Source organism: Podarcis vaucheri, assembly GCF_965113315.1.
Source record: "Podarcis vaucheri genome assembly, chromosome: 4".
NCBI lineage: Eukaryota > Metazoa > Chordata > Lepidosauria > Squamata > Lacertidae > Podarcis > Podarcis vaucheri.
In genome coordinates, this window is record NC_138762.1 from 16,335,305 (window position 1) to 16,356,111 (window position 20,807).

General features: G+C 47.8%; 1 protein-coding gene and 1 long non-coding RNA gene across 6 annotated transcripts in view; one reads left to right on the plus strand and one right to left on the minus strand.

The window, feature by feature from the left end:
* The window catches only part of GRM5 (glutamate metabotropic receptor 5), a 291,461-nt gene extending 273,159 nt beyond the window's left edge, over positions 1-18,302 (minus strand). For 2 of the 5 annotated variants that reach the window (XM_082219006.1, XM_082219007.1), the window contains exon 1: positions 10,254-10,772. The gene's annotated coding sequence lies outside the window, so the exon portion shown is untranslated. Of the gene's footprint in view, positions 1-10,253; positions 10,773-17,927 lie in introns of those variants that run through there. The other 3 variants (XR_014218745.1, XM_082219004.1, XM_082219005.1) reach the window with 3 other exon arrangements.
* The window catches only part of LOC309530689, a 165,397-nt gene that overhangs the window by 136,508 nt on the left and 8,082 nt on the right, over positions 1-20,807 (plus strand). The window lies entirely within an intron of this gene.

The following is a 20,807-nucleotide window of genomic DNA, read 5'->3' on the forward strand; positions in this document are numbered from 1 at the left end:
GGCATTATCAGGGGCCAATGACATTCCAGCCAAGCAAAAACACTCAAGGATGGTGCAAAACATGACCAATAAGCAGTGTTATTTTTCTATAAAAAGAGGTGTCAGAGCTAAGCAGATGGATAGCACAGTTGGTTAGAGCATGGTGCCGATAACACCAAGATTGCAGGTTCGATCCCCATAAGGGACAGCTGCATAGCCCTGCATTGCAGGGGGCTGGACTAGATGACCCTCAGGTTCCCTTCCAGTTCCATAATTCTTTTATTCTAACTCACCATGAACCCTTGTCTTGTTCCCTTATAATGGCAATGGTGCCCACCTGAAAGATGCCAGAACTGAGTTCAAGCAATTTGGGGGGGGTGACTTTGAGAAAGGGGTGACTTTGAGAAAGGGGCTGTGCCTGGGGGGAGAGTCGAGAGGGCCAGGCAAAGGCACTTTGAGGGCCAAATTTGGCCCCCAGGCTTGAAGTCCTCAACCCCTGCCTTGCAGCATCACTCTGTGGCAAGTTGCATGAAATGGCAAGTAACATTGAATCCAACGTAGGTGAGTGTTTTGGGGGATTGGTGTTCCAGCATACAGCTCCACAGAAGCCCACAGTCCAACATAGAACATCAATGGGAAACCACACTGATACACATCTCCCAAAGCTAACAACTAATATCCCTACAGGTAGGTAGCCGTGTTGGTCTGCCGTAATCAAAACAAAATTTAAAAAAAATTCCTTCCAGTAGCACCTTAGAGACAGACTAAATTTGTTATTTGTATGAGCTTTCGTGTGCATGCACACTTCTTCAGATACACTGAAGCAGAAGTCACCAGACCCTTATACACTGGTACCTTGGGTTAAGAACTTAATTCGTTCCAGAGGTCTGTTCTTAACCTGAAACTGTTCTTAACCTGAAGCACCACTTTAGCTAATGGGGCCTCCTGCTGCCTCCACGCCACCGGAGCACCATTTCTGTTCTCATCCTGAAGCAAAGTTCTTAACCCGAAGTACTGTTTATGGGTTAGCGGAGTCTGTAACCTGAAACGTCTGTAATCTGTAGCTTATGTAACCCAAGTTACCAATGTAAATAGTGAGAGGGTGGGGAGGGGTATTACTCAGAAGGGTGGTGGGAATGGGTGATTGGCTGATAGGTGTGGTAAACCTGTTGACGACTGTTAACAACTGCAATTGGTCTTACATGAAAAAGCAAGGGGTGAGATGGCTAAAAATAGCTTTATCATGTATAATGAGATAAGAATCCATTGTCTCTATTCAGACCAGGTCTCTCCATGGTTTTAACTTTGGTAATAAGTTGCAATTCAACAACTTCTCTTTCCAGTCTGTTGCAACTTATTACTGAGCTTAAAACCATAGATCAAGCAACCATACTGAGGAAAACTTCATCAGAACTGCGCAACCGATCGAAGAACATGAATATCATCATGCTACTCTGTCTGGTTGCTAAGCACCCATCTCCTTCAGGGCTGTGGGTTCGAGTCTCACGTTGGGTAAAAGGATTCCTCCATTGCAGACGGTTGGACTGGATTGTCCTTGTGGTCGTTTCCAACTCTTCAATTCTGTGATACTGTGACTATTGTTTTAATCCATCTATCAGTCTAATTATTGTCTCCCCAAACAGCTCACATTAATTTAAACAAAGAGAGGCCAGAACCTTCATCAGGCTCACAAACATAAACGCAGCCAGGAAGTGGAAGGAAAAGACAGAGTCGAGAGAACAGTTCTTTAAGGTCAGAATAAAGTGGTAAGTCATAAGAGGGCATTTATAACCACTCTGGCTCAGGCTGGTTTTTCTTTTTGTAAAAACCTAATTTTTTTGGGGGGGGGTTCCCCATTTTTGAGTACTGGTTCTTGATGCTTGAGTGTAAACAACTGCAAAACTGTGAACTTTGAGCCTTTCAAACAGCACAGGAGCCTAGCATGTCAGGACGTGACAAGCCAAAGTAACTGGGAAGTTGTGCTGTGATGCTGATATCCTGAGCTGTGCAGCACAGTCACAGCTGTACAGATGTCTAATTCATTGATGAAGAAGATAGTTTTATTAAATTTATATCCCACCCTTCCAACCAAAGGAGAGCAAACATGCCACTGCTAACACAATACAATTAAAAATAAAATACCAACATATTTAAAAACATTTACAAACAATCACATGCTCACACAGCTAATAATTTCAAGGTTACAGCCATAAGATGACTGGGTAAAAAGGAATGTTAATAAAGAAGGGGGCAGACACACCTCACCAGAGAGGATGTTCCATAAATGGTGAACTGAAAAGGCTCGTGAAGGATGCGCCAACCCAGCACTGCTATTCCTATATTTTCCCTTACATTCAGAATCACAGAAATCCTGTGAAACTAATTTATTTTAATGTCTTTCCTCCTCTATCTCTAGATGTTATGGATGGTTAATGGGACTTTATTATTAAACTGATGTAAAAAATATTTTATCACCCTTCTTGCCTTGTTTCTAAAATACACTCATACCAAAGCTCTGATTAACCTAAAAGTAGAGCAGCTACTGAGAGCCCAGCTCACATGCACGCTAAGAGCATCCTGGCTTGGGACAATGGAAAATAAATGGGGAGGCAAATGGATAGAAAATGTGGCGGTATACCGTATTTTTCGCCCCATAAGACACACTTTTTCCCCTCCAAAAATGAAGGGGAAATCGGGGTGCGTCTTATGGGGCGAATGCCTGCAAGCCTCGCACGCCCGGCAGGAGGTCCCACCGGGTGCGCGAGGCTTAGGGCAGCAGCCTGTCGCCCGAAGCACGGGGAGCCCTCGGGAGGGCTCCCCCTGCTTCGGGCGAGTGTCTGCAAGCCTCGCGCACCCGGCAGGAGGTCCCACCGGGTGCGCGAGGCTTGGGGCGGCAGCGGACTGCTTGCGCGTACCTAGAAGCTTGGGGCCGGCTGAGCTCAGCATGCCCCAAGCTCCTGGTGTAGCGCAACGATCCGCTAGCCCTGGGAGAGCCCCGCGGCTCTCCCAAGGCTAGCGGACTGCTTGCGCGCACGCAGAAGCTTGGGGCGCGCTGAGCTCAGCACGCCCCAAGCTCCTGGTGTAGCGCAGCGATCCGCTAGCCCTGGGAGAGCCCCGCGGCTCTCCCAGGGCTAGCGGACTGCTTGCCGGCATGCAGAAGCTTGGGGCGCGCTGAGCTCAGCACGCCCCAAGCTTCTGGATTAGCGCAGGGATCCGCTAGCCCTGGGAGAGGCGCCCGGCTCTCCCACGCTAGCGGAGACCTTGCCGGCACGCAGAAGCTTGGGGCGCGCTGAGCTCCGCACGCCCCAAGCTCCTGGTGTAGCGCAGCGCACCTGGGGGGGAAATAATTTTTTTTCCCTTTATTTCCCCCCCAAAAAATCTAGGTGCGTCTTATGGGCCGGTGCGTCTTATGGGGCGAAAAATACGGTATTTAAGTTTTTTGCTTTCTATGTCTTTTACAAGAGGTAATGGTGAGCAGGAGCAAACTACACATAGGGCTAAACCATTAACAAGTACCTATTAAGGCCTAGAGAGCTGGTTAGGAATGTGCACCCAGGCTCACGTTGCCGGTGTTGGCCAGAGGAGGACTCTGATCGAGATAATGCACCAGTCACCCCAAGACTAAGCCATTGCTGAGACAACATCTTCCAAAGCTCAGCTAAAAGGGCCCACGGGGAGCTGGCCAGGGTCCTGATTTGCCTTGCCCTGCAGTATTAATTACCATTTCCCTTGTGTTTCTCCAAGCCACAGTATAGGATAGCTAGATGGAAAGAAGATCCCTAGACCCAAAAGACAAATAGATATAAATGTAATCTCTTCTGCTGGCTGTAGATACTTTTTGCACCCAAAATGGATGGCCAAATCCCATCCACCTATCTTTCCCTTATCCACGTCCTAAAGCGATTGCTTCAAGTTGCTTCATAGTAAGGCCTGCCTCATCCCCACACAGACCCTACCTCGCACAACAAAAGTAAAGGCGTGTTAAACCTTAAACTGTAAATCAGATAGGATTCCCCACCACCACCACCTTTGAGTTGACCCAGAGATGCTGTTTAAGGCTTTTGCCAGCCTGATCTGGTCTTTGATGAGTCGCAAATGCTGCAGCTCTAAAACTCCACAGCTGCTCAGCACTGAACTCACACTTTAATGGGCTTTAGATTAGACCTTTTAAAGACCAGCCATATGACAGTACTGAAAAGGGAATGGGAGATGTATCATACTGTGTTGTTACACTGATAAATTGAGAAAGGAAAATAAAACCAGCAAAGGGACCATCAGAATATTTATTGAGGGCCGTAAATGTTCAGATGCAGGTGGTTAACTCATGCTACTAACTATGCTTGTATTCCACTGTCCACATTCATTCCCAGGCTCTGCTATCTTTATATTTTTGCCTTATCTCCATTCTCACATATTTTTGTAGCCAGAGTTGACAAACACCTTAGTATAAAACTGCCTGCTGAGACCTCTATAAAGGTTTGAGACAGATCATTATTGCTCCTAGTTAAACATTATTATAGGGCTAATATAACAGCTAGACTTTCCCATTCCAGTCCAAAAATGCTTACCCAACAATCTGCAATATCTCAAGGCAACATGATCGCGGAAGAAGCACAGATATGGGAAGTGTCACGTCAAGCCAACTAGGAAAACGAATATGTTGGATATTTTGGGTGTCAGCACTTTTGTTGTAAAAACAAAAATGTTGTAATAGGAATGGAGTCAGGTGAGATCACCTTTCCCCTAGGTTTTATGAACCAAGAGCTAAAGATGCTTCTTCATAGATTTCTGCAATGTAGATGGTTCGACTTGATGGCCCTTGGGGTCCCTTCCAACTCTACAATTTAATGGACACCAAGGTCTAGATGATGTTCTCTTAAATCAGCATTTACAGCTGGTGTCTTCTAGTTATAAAACACCCTTCCACCTAACTGGGTGGATGCTAAATAATTATGGTGGCTAGAACATAGTTAGTGAAGGAGATACGCATTGGAGAGTTATTGAGATGGCTGGGAAGGATTGGCTTTGGAAAGGCTGTTTCCTTGAGAGTTGGCAAGACTAATGCTGCTTTGAAGACTGACACTGCTGGGCTGCCTACATCAACTCAGCATGTACATTTGTAAATAAACAGATACTAGTTATATATCGTTATATCTATATATCTATATATCTATATATCTATATATCTATCTATATATATATATATATATATATATATATATATATATATATATGCAGGTTTTGGTGTCTTCGGGTGTCTTCCCGTGTAAGAGTCGGGGTGTCTGGGCGACGTTTCGACGAGGTCTCACTCGTCATCTTCAGGCTGGTGCTTTCGGCTTCTTGTTACTGGAACAGAGCAGAATCTGGTGTTTGAGTTCCTATAAATACTGTTGAGGGGTGTGGTGTATAGCCTCCAACGTTCTGGGCAGAGAGGAAGTTCCTAGATTAGTGTGCCTTTTCTTCTTTTGTTCCTTAATTACTTGAGGGATATCTTGAGTGATTTCATGAGTGATATTCTGAATACCACTGGGTGGGTCATTAAGTGTAGATTAGTTGCTAAAGCTTTCGTGTCTTGACCTCTTGAGCTTGTGAAGAGTTTTTCTGAGAAGATGGCTGTGCTGCATTTAGTTGTGCTCTGGCTTGGCTTCGTGTATAGGGGCGAGCTGTAATTTTGTGCCTTGTGCCAGCCAGATCTGTGTAGGGATTGCAGGGGGGTGCAGCATCCGGAGGTGCCACTATAGTTTGGCTACTGGATGGAGTCTGTAATATGTCTGTGGAGAGGGTCTGGGTTTGGGTCTGGTGTGGTTGATTGGTGACGGCGTTCTGTGTGCCTCTGGTTCTGGTGTCGGTTTTTGTGGGGAGGGCTAATTTCCAGATGTCAGGCACGCTTGTTTCTCTATCTCGATGGCTTCCATGATTATTCTCTTGTGGTGATGTTCCATGTTAAAGAGCAATTTGGAATGTTAAATTGCTCTTTAACATGGAACATCACCACAAGAGAATAATCATGGAAGCCATCGAGATAGAGAAACACCCTCACAACATGAACAAGCGTGACGACACGTCCCGCCTGCCTGACATCTGGAAATTAGCCCTCCCCACAAAAAACCGACACCAGAACCAGAGGCACACAGAACGCCGTCACCAATCAACCACACCAGACCCAAACCCAGACCCTCTCCACAGACATATTACAGACTCCATCCAGTAGCCAAACTATAGTGGCACCTCCGGATGCTGCACCCCCCTGCAATCCCTACACAGATCTGGCTGGCACAAGGCACAAAATTACAGCTCGCCCCTATACACGAAGCCAAGCCAGAGCACAACTAAATGCAGCACAGCCATCTTCTCAGAAAAACTCTTCACAAGCTCAAGAGGTCAAGACACGAAAGCTTTAGCAACTAATCTACACTTAATGACCCACCCAGTGGTATTCAGAATATCACTCATGAAATCACTCAAGATATCCCTCAAGTAATTAAGGAACAAAAGAAGAAAAGGCACACTAATCTAGGAACTTCCTCTCTGCCCAGAACGTTGGAGGCTATACACCACACCCCTCAACAGTATTTATAGGAACTCAAACACCAGATTCTGCTCTGTTCCAGTAACAAGAAGCCGAAAGCACCAGCCTGAAGATGACGAGTGAGACCTCGTCGAAACGTCGCCCAGACACCCCGACTCTTACACGGGAAGACACCCGAAGACACCAAAACCTGCATTCCTGTACCCGTGAAAATCTACGAAAGCAAATATATATATATATATATACACCACCACCCATAATTCTCTGGCACTCTCTTTTCAAAAGCAAATGGACTCTTCTAAATTCTAACAGATCAAGGAAGTAAGTGAGCATGAGAAGATGCACTTAAAACAGTAAGACAGCAAGAAGATGAAACACCTGCTCAAGAGACCAAAAGATGCTCGAGTTGACCAAAACAAATGGGAATTAAACCAGCAAGACGCCTACTGCCTACCCACATCAACCTCCCAACAATGCTTCACTTCTTTAGAATTACGTACGTTCTGCTTAAATACTTGGGAGGATCATACATCTGTGCCAATAATAACTGTGTCACCAGGCAGCTTTGCCTTATTTACTTTGCTAAGGGATTTCTACCGCTGCTACCTCCCAGATAGCATCAAGTAGCTCATAAGGTTGATTCGGTTATAAAGAGAGCCGGCCGTGCCACTGTCATTATTGTGAGAGCCAAGACAGTGAATTCCAGCAGCAAGTGTGTAAGTCTCAGATCGGCTTTTCTCCCCAGAGGCCTTTGGAACACAATAGCCCATGTATAGAAAGAGGTCTCTGCAAAATGGAAACCCACACTGGCAGTTCCAAATGGAACGGGGTGCATTTATTACTAACTGCCAGATGCCAAGTAATCAGACAGCATTGATAACCTGTTGGGTGGCCAATGAAACTCACAACAAACTGTACCTCCCTCTTGAGTGATTATTGCTCATTACTTTGGTGCAGGGCGGTAGTCCCCAAGAGTGGACATGCAGCCTTCTGTTGTGTTCCTTATTCAGTGGATCAGTTACGTTTCTGCAAGATTTAACCTAATGTCGTTTTGTTTTCCCCATTCTAAGATGGTTTAAAGGCTCCACTGCAGTACAGATGCTCCTTATTGGGCACACCAGTGTTTGGGGCTCTGGCACCAACTGCCTATTAGCCACAGAACCTCCTATGCAAGTAAGTCATGTGACTTCCATATAAAGCCCTAAAGAACTCTGCACCACGTTACCTGAAAAGCCATCTTTCCCTCCACTGTCCAATAAGGGCATTAAAATCAGCAAATGGAACCTAGTTAGTTTTGCCGCAGCCTGATGAGTATCAGCTCGTGGTAACACAGAGGCAGGCTTTTTCACTGGAAGCACCCATGTTGTGGAATGCTCTCCATACCAAAATACAAGCAGCCCCCTCGGTATTGGAATTCTGTCGGCTTTTGGAGACGCACCTGTTTGCCCAAACTTGAATTAGACAAACCCTGAGTGTGAATTTCCTGATCTAATGATCTGAATTAATCTTTCAGCTATTTGAATCGTTATGCTTCTTGGTGGGCTTGGATTATTATATATATTAATAATGGGTGTGTTTTTCATATTTTGATGGAACTGTTTTATTGTATGTTTTAATTTAATGCGTGGGTTTTTCATAATTGATTTCACACTTGTAAACCACTTAGAAGCCATTTTGGCACACAATCGGTATATACATTAATAAATAACAAAGCAATGGGTGCTATGCCCTTCCTCATGCTGTTACTTTGACTGTAGTTATCTATCGGTAGGTTACATCCAGCAAGTTACTCCTTGGAAATACATTTACAGCAACCTGGGGATAAATGCAGGAGTAATCCTGGCACAGCAGTTGACATGTACAATCTAATGTGAGTGCATTTCAGCTGAGCATTTCTGAGCAAGACAATTTTGCTGAGCCTGATGTTTTTCATCAAAAAAAATGGAAATAATAATAACTGCCCCCCCATGATGCTGTAGATTATTACCTTCACTGAAGACACAGTGCAAAGTTATGCACCAACTAAAGTAGATTAGTGATTCCTAACCTAGAAGTTTAAAAATCCAGCGTAGAAGAATCCAGAAGGGTACTTGTAGAGGTGGTGGGTCTGAAAGATCCATGTTACCTAATCTGGAAAAAAACACCATGCTTGAGTTTGAAAATTAAACCTGTTCTGCTCTCATATGTGCAGTCCAACTGTGGAATGTGGCAGCAGGTAGCATTTGTTGGCTACCATATTCTGCATGCCACAAAGAGTATGATCACCAGCAGTTAACAAAGATCACTTGCCCCTTAATTGCCTTAAACTACCCTGCCATGCTCACAAAGCCGGTAATTTTTCAAAATATCCCCAATGCAGGCTTTATTAGTGGGGCGTCTAGTTCATGTTTGCAACTGTAAGGATAGTGTTGAAGATCTGTGGACAGTGTGTGTGTGTGTGTGTGTGTGTGTGTGCAGTTGTGTGTGTGTGTTGGTTCTGAAGTAATTATCATGGAGTGCAAAGGCTTGAGCAGATGAACGCAACAACAGAGTCATTAAAGACCACAAGGACCGACAAAACCCATTCCAAAGGGATCTTGAGTAGCCTACTGAAACCTGCTAGCATCTGAAGACCTGGAACCCAGGGGTCACTGGGGTGAGCCAGTACAAGGCATCCCTTTATGTCCTCGCAGCCCAGGAGAAAGACATGCCACAAGTTCAGTCGATTTCCCCAGAAAGATGCGGCTAATCTTCTGAAGCCCACGGGCTAAATTTAAATGCCGTCTTTACTTATCCAGGCGCACGCTACTCAAATCTCCCTTTCCCCCCCCCCCCCTCGCTCCCGTTTTTTTCGCCCAGCCGCTTGTGGGAGCTGTCCGTGGTTCTGAACATTCGACAATGGCTCAGCCCGCGACCGAGGCCAGCTCCTTGCTTGATAGGCGATGAACGAAAGGAACAGAGGCTGGCATTTAAATAATCAAGGAGTGGGGGGTTAAGGCATCCATGACAACCCCTATATGCCAAAGTGGGGGGGGGAGGGAGGGAGGGGGAGAGTTGCTAACGAAGCGGAGGCTCTCTTTTGCGCTTTTTTTTTGTCATTCTATACATTGTGCAGATTTGTTATAGAACCTATATCATTTCTGCCTTTCTCATCTAAACCGCACCATCGAGAGCCTTCTGACAGCCGCGCAAAGTAAGGGAGAATAGCAAACACCAGACCCGCAACCCTCGTCACACAGAAAGAAATCTGAAGCGCGAAACGCTAACCAGCGCTTTGCTCCCCAAGGTCACGGGAAGAGGTCCGTGGCACAGGGCACCGAGGGGGAGTGTGTCTGTGGGGAGAGACCCCCTTCCACACCGCCATCCCTTTCTCTCAGGCTCATTTCAGCAGCAGCATCCGCTACTGCTTAAAAAAAAAAAATCATAACCCGGACACCCCCCCCCAATGCACCCCTTGTCGTTTCCAATGCAAACCAGGACGGGATGCCAAGCCACCTTCTGCGTCCCAGTAGCAACTTCGAATTAACTGGATTTACCCCTTAGATGAGCCTGCATTTCCTACCTGGCATTGCAGCCTCAAGGAAGGCGAGCATGCAAGATGGGCATTTTCCCCTCCCCATCTCCCGCAATAAACACATATATACAGGTTGCATCCCTGCTGCGACCCGTTCAGGCTCACCTTTAGGATGCTTTAGGCAGAACCACCTCTCCTCCCAACACACACACACACACACACACACACCTTCTCCCATCTCTATTACCTTACCCCGTTCCAGAATCCCAGACACAGCCTGGCGTGAAGTGTCAGGTCCAGACAAGGATGGCTCAGGAGAGAGAGAGCAGAGACGATGCTTCAGCCGGGATGCAGAATTCCTTCACTGCCAGGCAGAGGGAGAAGCGATGCCCTGGAGCTTCGGGAGGTCTTGCCTCCCCTCCCTGGCAAGAGCAACTGGCCTTTCTTTTTTTTCTCTGGTGGCAAAGAGACAAACGGCTGGAAAGGAGGAGAGGAGGAGATCCGCCTCCTCCCCTCGCCGCTTCCCTGCCTAGGGAATCAGATCTCGGATCCCTGGCCGATACCAACGCCAGACCTTCCCTTCGCCCGTCGCCGCCTCCTGCTCGCCAGGTGATGGAGAGAGAAAGGAGGAGCGGCGCTCGGCCACCTTCGCTGGGTTCTTGCCCGGCGCGCGCGGAGAGTCGAGGCTCCGAAAGCCCAGCAAAGCGCGCTTGCCTTCTCCTCCTTCGCCTTCTCCTGGCGCCTCTCTCCGCTTCCGCCCCTCCTCTCCAGCACGCAACACGCGGCTCTCGCCACTTGGTCGAGTCCCGGAATCGTCCCTGTTCCTTAACAGGAGATAAAGGCAGGGGGCGATCAGCGGTGAGTGGCCCTCCTAAGGGCAGTCGTCCTGGACTGAAGGAGCCCCAGAGAAAGCCAAATGGGTCAGACCAAGTTAAATCCTTGGCCCATCTAGCTCAGGAAGAACTTTCTGACGGTAAGAGGTGTTCCACAGTGGAATGGACTCCCTCGGAAGTTCCTTCCTTAGAACTGAGATGAGATGCGTCTTATCTCCATCAGGGTGGCCATCTGCCATGTATGATTTAGCTGAGATTCCTGCATCGCAGGAAGTTGGATTAGATGATCCTTGGCGTCCCTTCCAGCTCTGCAGTTCTATGGTTCTATGACCTGGTGGCTGCTCTCAGGGGTTGCAGACAAAAGGTCTCTCCCAGCCATACCTGGAGATGACAGGGATTGAACCTGGGACCTTCTGCATGAAAAGCATATGTCCCTGCCACTCAGCTACTGCTCAATCCAGGCATTGGGGGTTTCACTACATTAAAGTCTGGCCAGGTCACTAAAGCAGCCTTAATTCTCAGTACTTTGAAATGGAAACAAAGGGTCTTTTTCTCTCTAGATTAGATGGGGAGCAATGGCCTGATGTGAAGCTCAGGTCATCAGGTTACCATAGGTGGTATGTACAAAGAAGACTCTTTGTACATGCAGAGAGACTTTCTATAAGCAAGGCTGGGAGAAAAACATCTGGGGGGGGGGAGTGCAAGTGTTGCAGACAGAAAGTGCCAGGTCCAAACCCTGACATCTACAACTGGAAGGACTGGCTGGCAGGTGATGAGAAAGACGTCTGCCTAGAATCCTGAATAGCAGCTGTCAGTCAAGGTGGACCATATCCAGATGGGTGGACACGCAATATTAGGACAGGTGGACAGATCGTCTGGCCCAATTTTCCTAAGAAAACAGGGCCCAGCTCACTGTACTGTGACAGATTTCTCCCAACTTTTGTGAATCTTTAAATATGTAACAATAATAATGTTAATCTTGCTGAGCATGTTTCAGAGACATGGGAAACATCCATACTATTGGTTAAATCCAGATTGTGGGGGGGGGGAGGGGGAAAGGCAGTGATAGAGGAGAACATCATGTGGACAATGAAGGCTCCTGAAGCTTGCTGTCCATGTTAAGCAACAGTATGAACGAGCCCATTATCTCTGTGCTCCATACAACAATTCAATAAGGTGAGATGTTGTTGTCCTCTTCTTCCTGCTGCATCTGGGGGCTAAGCAATGGGGGCTGCTTTATGTCTCTGTCTGCTGAGCTGATGCAGTGGCGAGATCTGAACTTGGGACTTGGCAAACCACACTTGCTACACCACACCAGCCTTTAGCTTTTTGGCAGATTGCTTTCCACAGCACACTCAGTACCCACGAATACCAGGCTTTTGGAAACAAATGCAGGCTGACAACAACCCAACAGCTGTAATTTTGACTCTATAGTGGACAGACGGGTCAGAGTGATTCTGTTTAGTGTTAACGATTTGGGGGAAAGCAGCATAAAATATCCTCTTTTCTCCTTCATCTCATTCCCAACCCATCCTTAGAAAACCTTGCTTACCTCCAGGGTAACTGAGGATAAGTAAGATCATACAGTTTGTTGGAAGGGAGCCAAAAAGAAACCAGTAAGTGTCCAATCCCTTGCTAAATGATGACACTTTCCACTTACTAATCTCCCCAAAATCATCCCACGGCATTCAGGTCACTAGAAGAGAGTAGGCACACATATCAGGAGCACATTCGGGGGGGGGGGAGCTCCTGGCTTAGTGGTAACTACCTGTTTTGCATAGGGGGGGGAGTTCTGGAAAGGGCTGGTGAAGACTGGAACTCTGGGGAGCCACTGTCAGTCAATGCCAACAGTACTGAGCTAGATGCATCAGTGGTCTAACTTGGCACCCAAAAGCTTCCTATATTCCTATGAACAGTTGTAAAAAATTAACACTGTGTTTATTTTTTAATAAAAATATCACATGTTTCCATCTGAAAAGGCACCCAGTGCAGCTGTCTATAATCAGCTGGACAATAAAACCATAATAAAATATCCATATTAACGCAGATGCAGACAAAGGCAGAGAAGAACCACAATTAAAACAATGTCAGCTGGGTCTGAAAAAAGCTGAAAGGGTACTGACAATACGGAAGGGATTCAGCCCTTGACTCCTTGAGGTAGAAAAACCTTTGAGCCCTGCCACTCCGGGAGTGTGCGCTCTCTCTCTCTCTCCCTCCCTCTCTCTCTCTCTCACACACAAAAAATCTTGATAGCTAAACCACCCACACCACCACCACTGAAATTCACATGCCCTTTCCCAGTTGCTTCCACCCACTTTTTGAAACAGAACATAAGAATATGAGAAGAGCCTGCTGGGTCAGGCCAGTGGTCCTAGTCTCCCTTCCTGTGGTTTCCAACAACTGGTATTTAGAATTCCCCAACATTCGTTTCATGTATGTCATTTCCTCAGAAAACAGAGGTGATTTGTAAGCATTAAAGCCCATTTCTTTTTCATTTTTTTTAGTGGCTCCTACCAAATGTGTGAAGGCAGCAGGGAGAGCACTCCCCAAGTGGGTTTGCCAAATAACTTGTCTCCTCCGGCATATAGGCAATAATGATGATGTTCTCTGTGATCTTGACCCAGTGTTAAGTGTGGGGGTCTTCAGATCCTCTTAGCTAAGAGACCCTTTCTTTACAGCGAATAGACTACAAAATATATAAAATCAGCACAGATATTCAGATCTCTCTCCTTCCTGGCTAACCAACTGATGCTGCCTGAAATGGGAGGTCAATTTCCACTTAGCCTTCTACAAGTCCTGTATCTTTGGGGTCACAGCATCTGTAGATGGAATCACAGAATCACAGAACTACAAAGTTGGAAGGGATCCCAAGGGGCAAGTCCAACCCCTTGCCATGCATATATCTCAACCAAAGCATCCATGCCAGATGGCCATCCAACCTCTGCTTGAAAACCTCCAAGGAAGGAGAGTCCACAACCCCACAAGGCAGACTTGTCAAACAGCTCTTGCTGTCAGAAAGTATTTCCTGATGTTTAGTCAGAATGTCCTTTCTAGTGCCTAGAAACCATTAGTTTGGGTCTCCAGAGCAGGAAAAAATGAGCTTGCTCCATCTTCCATGTGAAAGCCCTTGAGATGCTGCATATGTAGGCTGCTATCATAGCTCCTCTCAGTCTCTTCTTTACAGGCTAAACATCCCCAGCTCCTTCAACCTTTCCTCACAAGGCTTGGTTTCCAGACCCCTGATCATCTTGGTTGCCCTCCTCTGCACACTTTCCAGCTTGTCAATACCCTTCTTAGATTGTGTTGTCTGAACTGGACACAGTGCTCCAAGTGTGGCCTGACCAAGGCAGAATAGAGTGGCACTATGACTTCCCTTGATCTGGACACCATACTTCCATTGATTATGCTCAGGTCTAGTGATCAGATGCTGATGAACAAGATATTCATGGTAACCTTTTAGGGCAGAGCTTTCCAAACTTTTCATGTTGGTGACACACTTTTTAGACATTTCACGGCACAGTAATTCAGTTTTACAAGCAAACCAGAGGTTAAACTATTTCCTTTCCAGCCCCGGGAGGGGCACGGGGAGCATTCGTGTGACACACTAACAGTTTGGAAAGTTCTGTCTTGGGGCCATTATTTTATGGGAGTGCCCAGCCTCTAAATAGAGAAGGGCCACAGTTCTTTCCATTTAACAGGGGATACAGCAGTGCCTCTGGAGTAGAACAGTTCAGTGGGGAAGCAGATAGCAAGTACTGTATAAATAGATTGTAAGAGCAACACTTAGACAGTGTCAAACAAGGCAGAGCAATGGTGTAATGGAGAGCCCATGGAATAGCAGCAAAACACAAGCTTTCCCGTGTAGAAGATCTTAATCTCCATTCCTAGTAGTACCTCCTGCTCAAATGTTCTCCAAGAGAAGGCCAGGGAACCTGTAGCCCTCCAGATGACACCGAATTGCAACTCCCATCACCCATGACTGTTAAGCATGGGCTGATGGGAATTGAGAGCATGGCTGGGATAAAACCTCTGCCTGAAACTTTGAAGGAGCATGCTGGACATTGGGCTTGCAAGCAGCAGGTGACAGCAGCCAGGCTCAGAGACGGCAACTGCAATCCTTTTCACACTTACCTGGAAGGAAGTCTCATTTAATAGGAGTAGATATGCATAGACTTGAACAATGAGGTTCAAGTTCCAGGCCACATCAGTGGCTTAGGGTGGGTTGCCAGCGCCCGGGGCCACACAGAGGGGTGGGTGGGAGGAAAATGGACAGAGTATACATGCACATTCAATGGCCTAACAGTATCCACATCACCCAGGAAAATGCAGTCGCAGAGATAAGAAAAGAAGTCGTTCTGTTGTCTAGAGAGGACATTTCCTGGTTTGCACAGAGAAGCTGTTTTCAATGGAGCCCAGCGATGGAAGCACACAGCTGTATTGAGGCAGCACTGGATGTTGAAATTTTGCAATCCCAGGGCAACTGTCCCTGTGGCTCCCCTCTATGCCACTGGCCCTTTATGCTGATAAAGCTAATAGAGCACAATATTGTCTATACTAGCTGACATCAGCTGCCCAAAATTTCAAGCAGGCTGTCTTTCTGAGTCTTACCTGGAGATGTTAGGGATTGAACCTTCAAGCTGGGACCTGTGGCCAATCGAAGGATGTGCTCTATGCCTCAGCTACTTAACCCCTTGCAATGTAAATGCTTGAACTGACAGGAAGCTACCTATGCCAGACAATTGGTCCAGTTAACTCAGTGCTGACTAGCCACTAGCTAGCTGTGCCTTTTCAGGGTTTTGGATGGGAATCTGCACAGCCTTCCGGGAGATGCAACAGCCATTTGTAGGCAAAGCCTGGGCTTTACCATCAAGTCCCAACTCTCCCATTAGCATTATTTCAATGGCCACAGGATTTCATGTGCAGTATCTCAGGACTGTTATGAAAAGCCACCCTTCTGCTTCCTATTTTCATGCACAAATCCCAGTCTGGCTGGCTTTCCTTTTCAGGACCATTACATTCTTTTTATGCATTTAACATATGCAATAAAAATCAACATTTCAGACAGCATTTTTGAGCATTTCATGCCCACACTTTCTGCACTCCCTTTAAAATAACCCAGCAAGACAGGTCAGCCTTATTATCAGCCCTGCAATGCACACTGAAGGGTCTCCTGAAGAGGGATGAGCTTGAGAAGATGCATTTTGCATGAGGATCTCTGGGGAATTCCTGGTAAAGGTGAATTGGGGGCTTCAAAAGGTCACACCCACAGCAGACATTTAAGGTGATCACATACCACTTTAAGCAGTTATGCAAGTGTTTACAGTTTGCAAAGGGTGCTGGGAGGTGTTAGGAGGGTCTTCACAAGCTGCAGTTCCCAGAATTCTTTGGGGGAAGCCAAGACTGTTAACACAGTATAAGAGAGCTTTGAATGTACAGTATGGATGTCCACCTTCCAGTTCAGGTGCACAATTGAGCCTCAGCTACAAGACCCGCTCTCCTGGCAAAGAGATCCACCATCTCTCAATTACAGTGTTATGACAAATGACAAAAGGTATCCAGTTCAGGAAGTCTTTTGTTTCAGCTAACCTGTAAATTTTAACCCCATGCCTAAACTTCAGCTGCTACAAGTTTCCTTGTATATTTTGTGTGAGTGTGGTGTGTTGAATTTTAACTGGGCTGCCTCCAGTGCCCATCATCCTCAACACAGACCCATTGAGATGACAAACTTAACCCCAGCATTCCAATGGATCTAGAGACACCCCAATGCAGTTCTGGCTTTTCATGGTTGTGTCAGCCATCAGAAGGGCAGGAAGAAATATATAGAATAAATTTCATCTTAAATTTAAATATTTTATGGTAAAGAATGGAGAAGGGCTTAGTGAGCATTAATTCTGATGTGCTTGCACAAACCTTAAGCGGAGGTTAGATTATATCTAGTTCTCACTGAGCATCATTTATACTCTTTTGTTTGTCAATGGTTATAGGAGAAGTTCCGTGCTGCATTCACCCTGATTTGCCTGCCAGGTCCTTATACCGCCTTCCCACCCGTCATTCCATCTCATACTTTCCCCATCACTTTCCTAACCGCAAAAGCCCTGTTCATTTCTCCTCCCTAAGCGGGTGATTTGTCTCTCTAGGGCGACTGAGCCCTTTCATAGCACAAACCTCAGTCGTTTAGATCCCTCCCCGCAAAACCCAGCGATAAGTCTGTGCGTGGAGGCACTTCCCATCGCCAAGTGTTGCAGGGGGCGTCATCCTCTGCAATTTTGCCCTCCGGGGGTGGCGCACCCTGGCGCCCGCACACTCGCACGTGCGCTCGCTTTGTCCGTCTGCACGATTGCGAAGCAGCGGCGTTGAGGAGGGGGAGGGGGCGTCTTTTGTCAGGAAGCTTCTCCAACAACAAACAACAACAACGGAAGGGGGGGATTTCTCTTTGGCAGCAAGCTATTACATTAAAAAAAAAATCTCCTCCTTTTAAGTAACAGCTGATCTGGCATTTAACTGGGAATTGGGGCTCTGCCCGCATTACACCGCTCCCCCCCCCCGCCCCACTCACCAGCACCACCGCGATGCATTTGCAGCGAGAGAGGATTAGGCGAAGAAGCAGCACATCCATTTTAGAGAATTAACATACTTTAGAGAAGGCGGGGGCGATTCCTAGCATTGTTTATTCACACACGCACACACATATACATTAGATTTCCCTCCCCCTCCCAGCACACATACACAAAGGCACACTTCCCTGCTGCGAACAGGGGGTGACCCACATCTCATCAAGCCCACCTTCCAGAGAAGCCAGTAGCCCCATTCATTTAAAAGCGAGAAGGGAGATCTCGAAGATTGGACACCTTGGGGGGGGGGGTCCTCAACCTTGCCAGGAACGACCCTGGCGGCTGTCAGGTCAAGGTGACTTTCTCAAACTTGCAGAGGTAGAGGGGCTCCCTCCCTGCGGTGGGGGGCGGGGCGGGGCGGACGGAGGGGGAACTAGACACCTGGTATTACACACCCACACACTCCCCTGTCCTCTTGACACCCATCTTTGCGCGCGGCGCGCTCTCCATCGCAAACGCGGGAGGCGGTGGATGCAGCTTACCTGTCCGGAGGTGGGAGGGCGGATCGTGGCGTGTGGGGGAGGGGAGGGGAGGGGTATCCCTCTGGCCTCACCAGAAGTCCGATCTGCGCTCCCTTAGCAGCCCGGTCGCGTTCCCCACGCGCAGAGAGACCCTCCCTGCTCTTCACATCTTTGCAACCCCGCACGGTCTCCTGCAGCAGGGAGGCAAGCAGAGCCGGGCAGCAACAGCCTCCGCCTCGCCCCACTGCAGAAGCCGCTAAGCGAGCGCGTGTGTGCGCCTCGCACGTGTTTCCTTCGGCCTGCGATGGTGGCGGCGCGCAGCTGGGAGTCCAGGCGGCCGCTTCCACCGGCGAGCCATCAGTCTCTGGCATCTGCCTCAGGACGGCTTATGATTCTTGGGAGCGCAGGACGAGGGTGACGCTGCGCCCCCTCGCGGCCAGGCCGGTGCGTCTCTCGCTCAGGTTTGCCCCAGCTGCGCACCTCCTTGCTTGGACAGGGCGGAAAGACAGGTGAGAAATATAAGACACATATAGAAAGGAGACGCCGCCTCGCCTTACATCTTCAGCGCTCGGTGACTTTCCTAGAAGGGACTCCTAGGAAGCGACCTGGACGAGACATGTTAACCTAGATGTGAGAGCGCAGGCGGATATATTTAGCCAAGGCATTTGAGCGCAGATCAATAAAGGGACGGAGACAGTCGAGGGAGAAGACATTTAATCCTTCTTTCGAGGAAGGTTTGTTGGAAAAGAGACAGAGAGGGAAGAGAGAGATCTGGTCTGGCGGGGGTCGCTTTCCCTGGATATACAGCTATTGTCATTGTCACACGCAGAGTATTTGTCGGAACACTTGTTGTGGTTTAGTTGTTTAGTCGTGTCCGACTCTTCGTGACCCCATGGACCAGAGCACGCCAGGCACTCCTGTCTTCCACTGCCTCCCGCAGTTTGGTCAAACTCATGTTAGTAGCTTCCAGAACACTGTCCAACAAACCCGTGCTCTGTCGTCCTCTTCTCCTTGTGCCCTCAATCTTTCCCAACATCAGGAACACTTGTAGGAACTGCCTTATGCAGTCAAAACATTGGTCCATCTAGCTAAGTACAGTGGACGCTCGGGTTGTGAACATGATCCGTGCAGCATGCACGTTCGCAACCCACAGTGTTTGCAACCCACAGCACCGCGTCTGCGCATGCGCGGGTTGTGATTCACGCTTCTGCGCATGCACAATTTAGTGTTTCTGTGCATGCATGAGCGCCAGAACCCGGAAGTAACCCGTTCTGGTACTTCCGGGTTTCAGTACGTCCGTAACCCAAAAACGCGCAACCTGAAGCGTCTGTAACCCGGGGTGTGACTGTATTGTCTACACTGTCCAGTAGCATCTTTCTGGATTGAATCATAGAATTGTAGAGTTGGAAGAGACCCTGGGGATCATCTAGTCCAACCCCCTGTAATGAAAGAACATGCAGCATTCCCAGAACCACACTCTAACCAGTTGAGCTATCGAGGCTGACGCAAATTTCCGACACCCTTACCTGGAGATGCTGGGGATTGAACCTGGGACCTTCTGCTTCCAAGGTAGATGCTCTGACACTGAGCTATGGCCCTTCCCCATGCTAGGACCACCACGATAAGCAATGGACCTTACTAAGCAGGGCAGGTCCACCCATCGTGCAAGGTGAAGCAACCACCTCAGGCGGCAGAATCCACAGAGGCAGCAGGTCCTGCCTCCAAGTCCCATCACTTGCTAACCTGCAGCACATTCCATGATTCTAACAATAACAACAACAATTTCACATAGCCAATTTTGGGCTGATGCCGATGGATGGTAGTCAGTCAAGTTTTACTCAGCATGGACCCATTGAAATTGATGGACCTAGCTTCACTGCATTCATTGGTTTCAGTGGGTTCTCTCTGAATAAAACTTAGTTGATTACTTTCTCAAAACGTGTCTAGGTAAAGGTAAAGGAACCCCCTGACCATTAGGTCCAGTCGTGGCTGACTCTGGGGTTGCGGCGCTCATCTCGCTTTATTGGCCGAGGGAGCCGGCGTACAGCTTCCGGGTCATGTGGCCAGCACAACTAACCAGAGCAGCGCATGGAAACGCCGCTTACCTTCCCGCTGGAGCGGTACCTATTTATCTACTTGCACTTTGACATGCTTTTGAACTGCTAGGTTGGCAGGAGCAGGGGCTGAGCAATGGGAGCTCACCCTGTCGTGGGGATTCGAACCGCCGACCTTCTGATCGGCAAGTCCTAGGCTCTGTGGTTTAACCCACAGCATCAAATGTGTCTACTGCCCCCCAAAAGGGTTGGCAACCCCTGACTGAATCAACAAAGCTGCCAGTTGGTTGGAGAGGTTGGCTCCAGACAAGCATTTCAGCACAGGAAGAACCATCAGTGGTATCGTGGCTACTGAGTGCATGTCATCCTCTTTAGAGATTCCCCTCTGAGTGCCCCTGCCAGATGGTTAGAACAGCTGGAACAAAGATTAAAGCCTTGCAAAATCAAAAGGAGGAGGAAAGCTTTGGCACTTGTCTACCTAATGTGTGTTATTAACCTTCTCATCAAATGCCTTACAGGGGAAAAAAGAAGGAAGGTCTTTCATATTTGCTTTGAAAAGAAAGATGGACTAGGACAGGCAGATGCTTGTTAAATCCGATTGTATTCAGCAACTGGGTGCCCTGGCTGTAGAACCTGCCTCTTTGTGCGATGAACATAATCCTATGTATGGCCAGTTATTCCGACTTCAGAGATTGGCTGGAACCGGCAAAAGAGGTTGTAGAATGCAGTGGTTCTGTTCAGACTTCCAACCATCCACTAGCCATGCTCTCTTCCATGATACCCCCATATTACACAATTCCCTCTTTTTCCATTCCACATGTACACACTGAGTCCCCATCCCCAACAG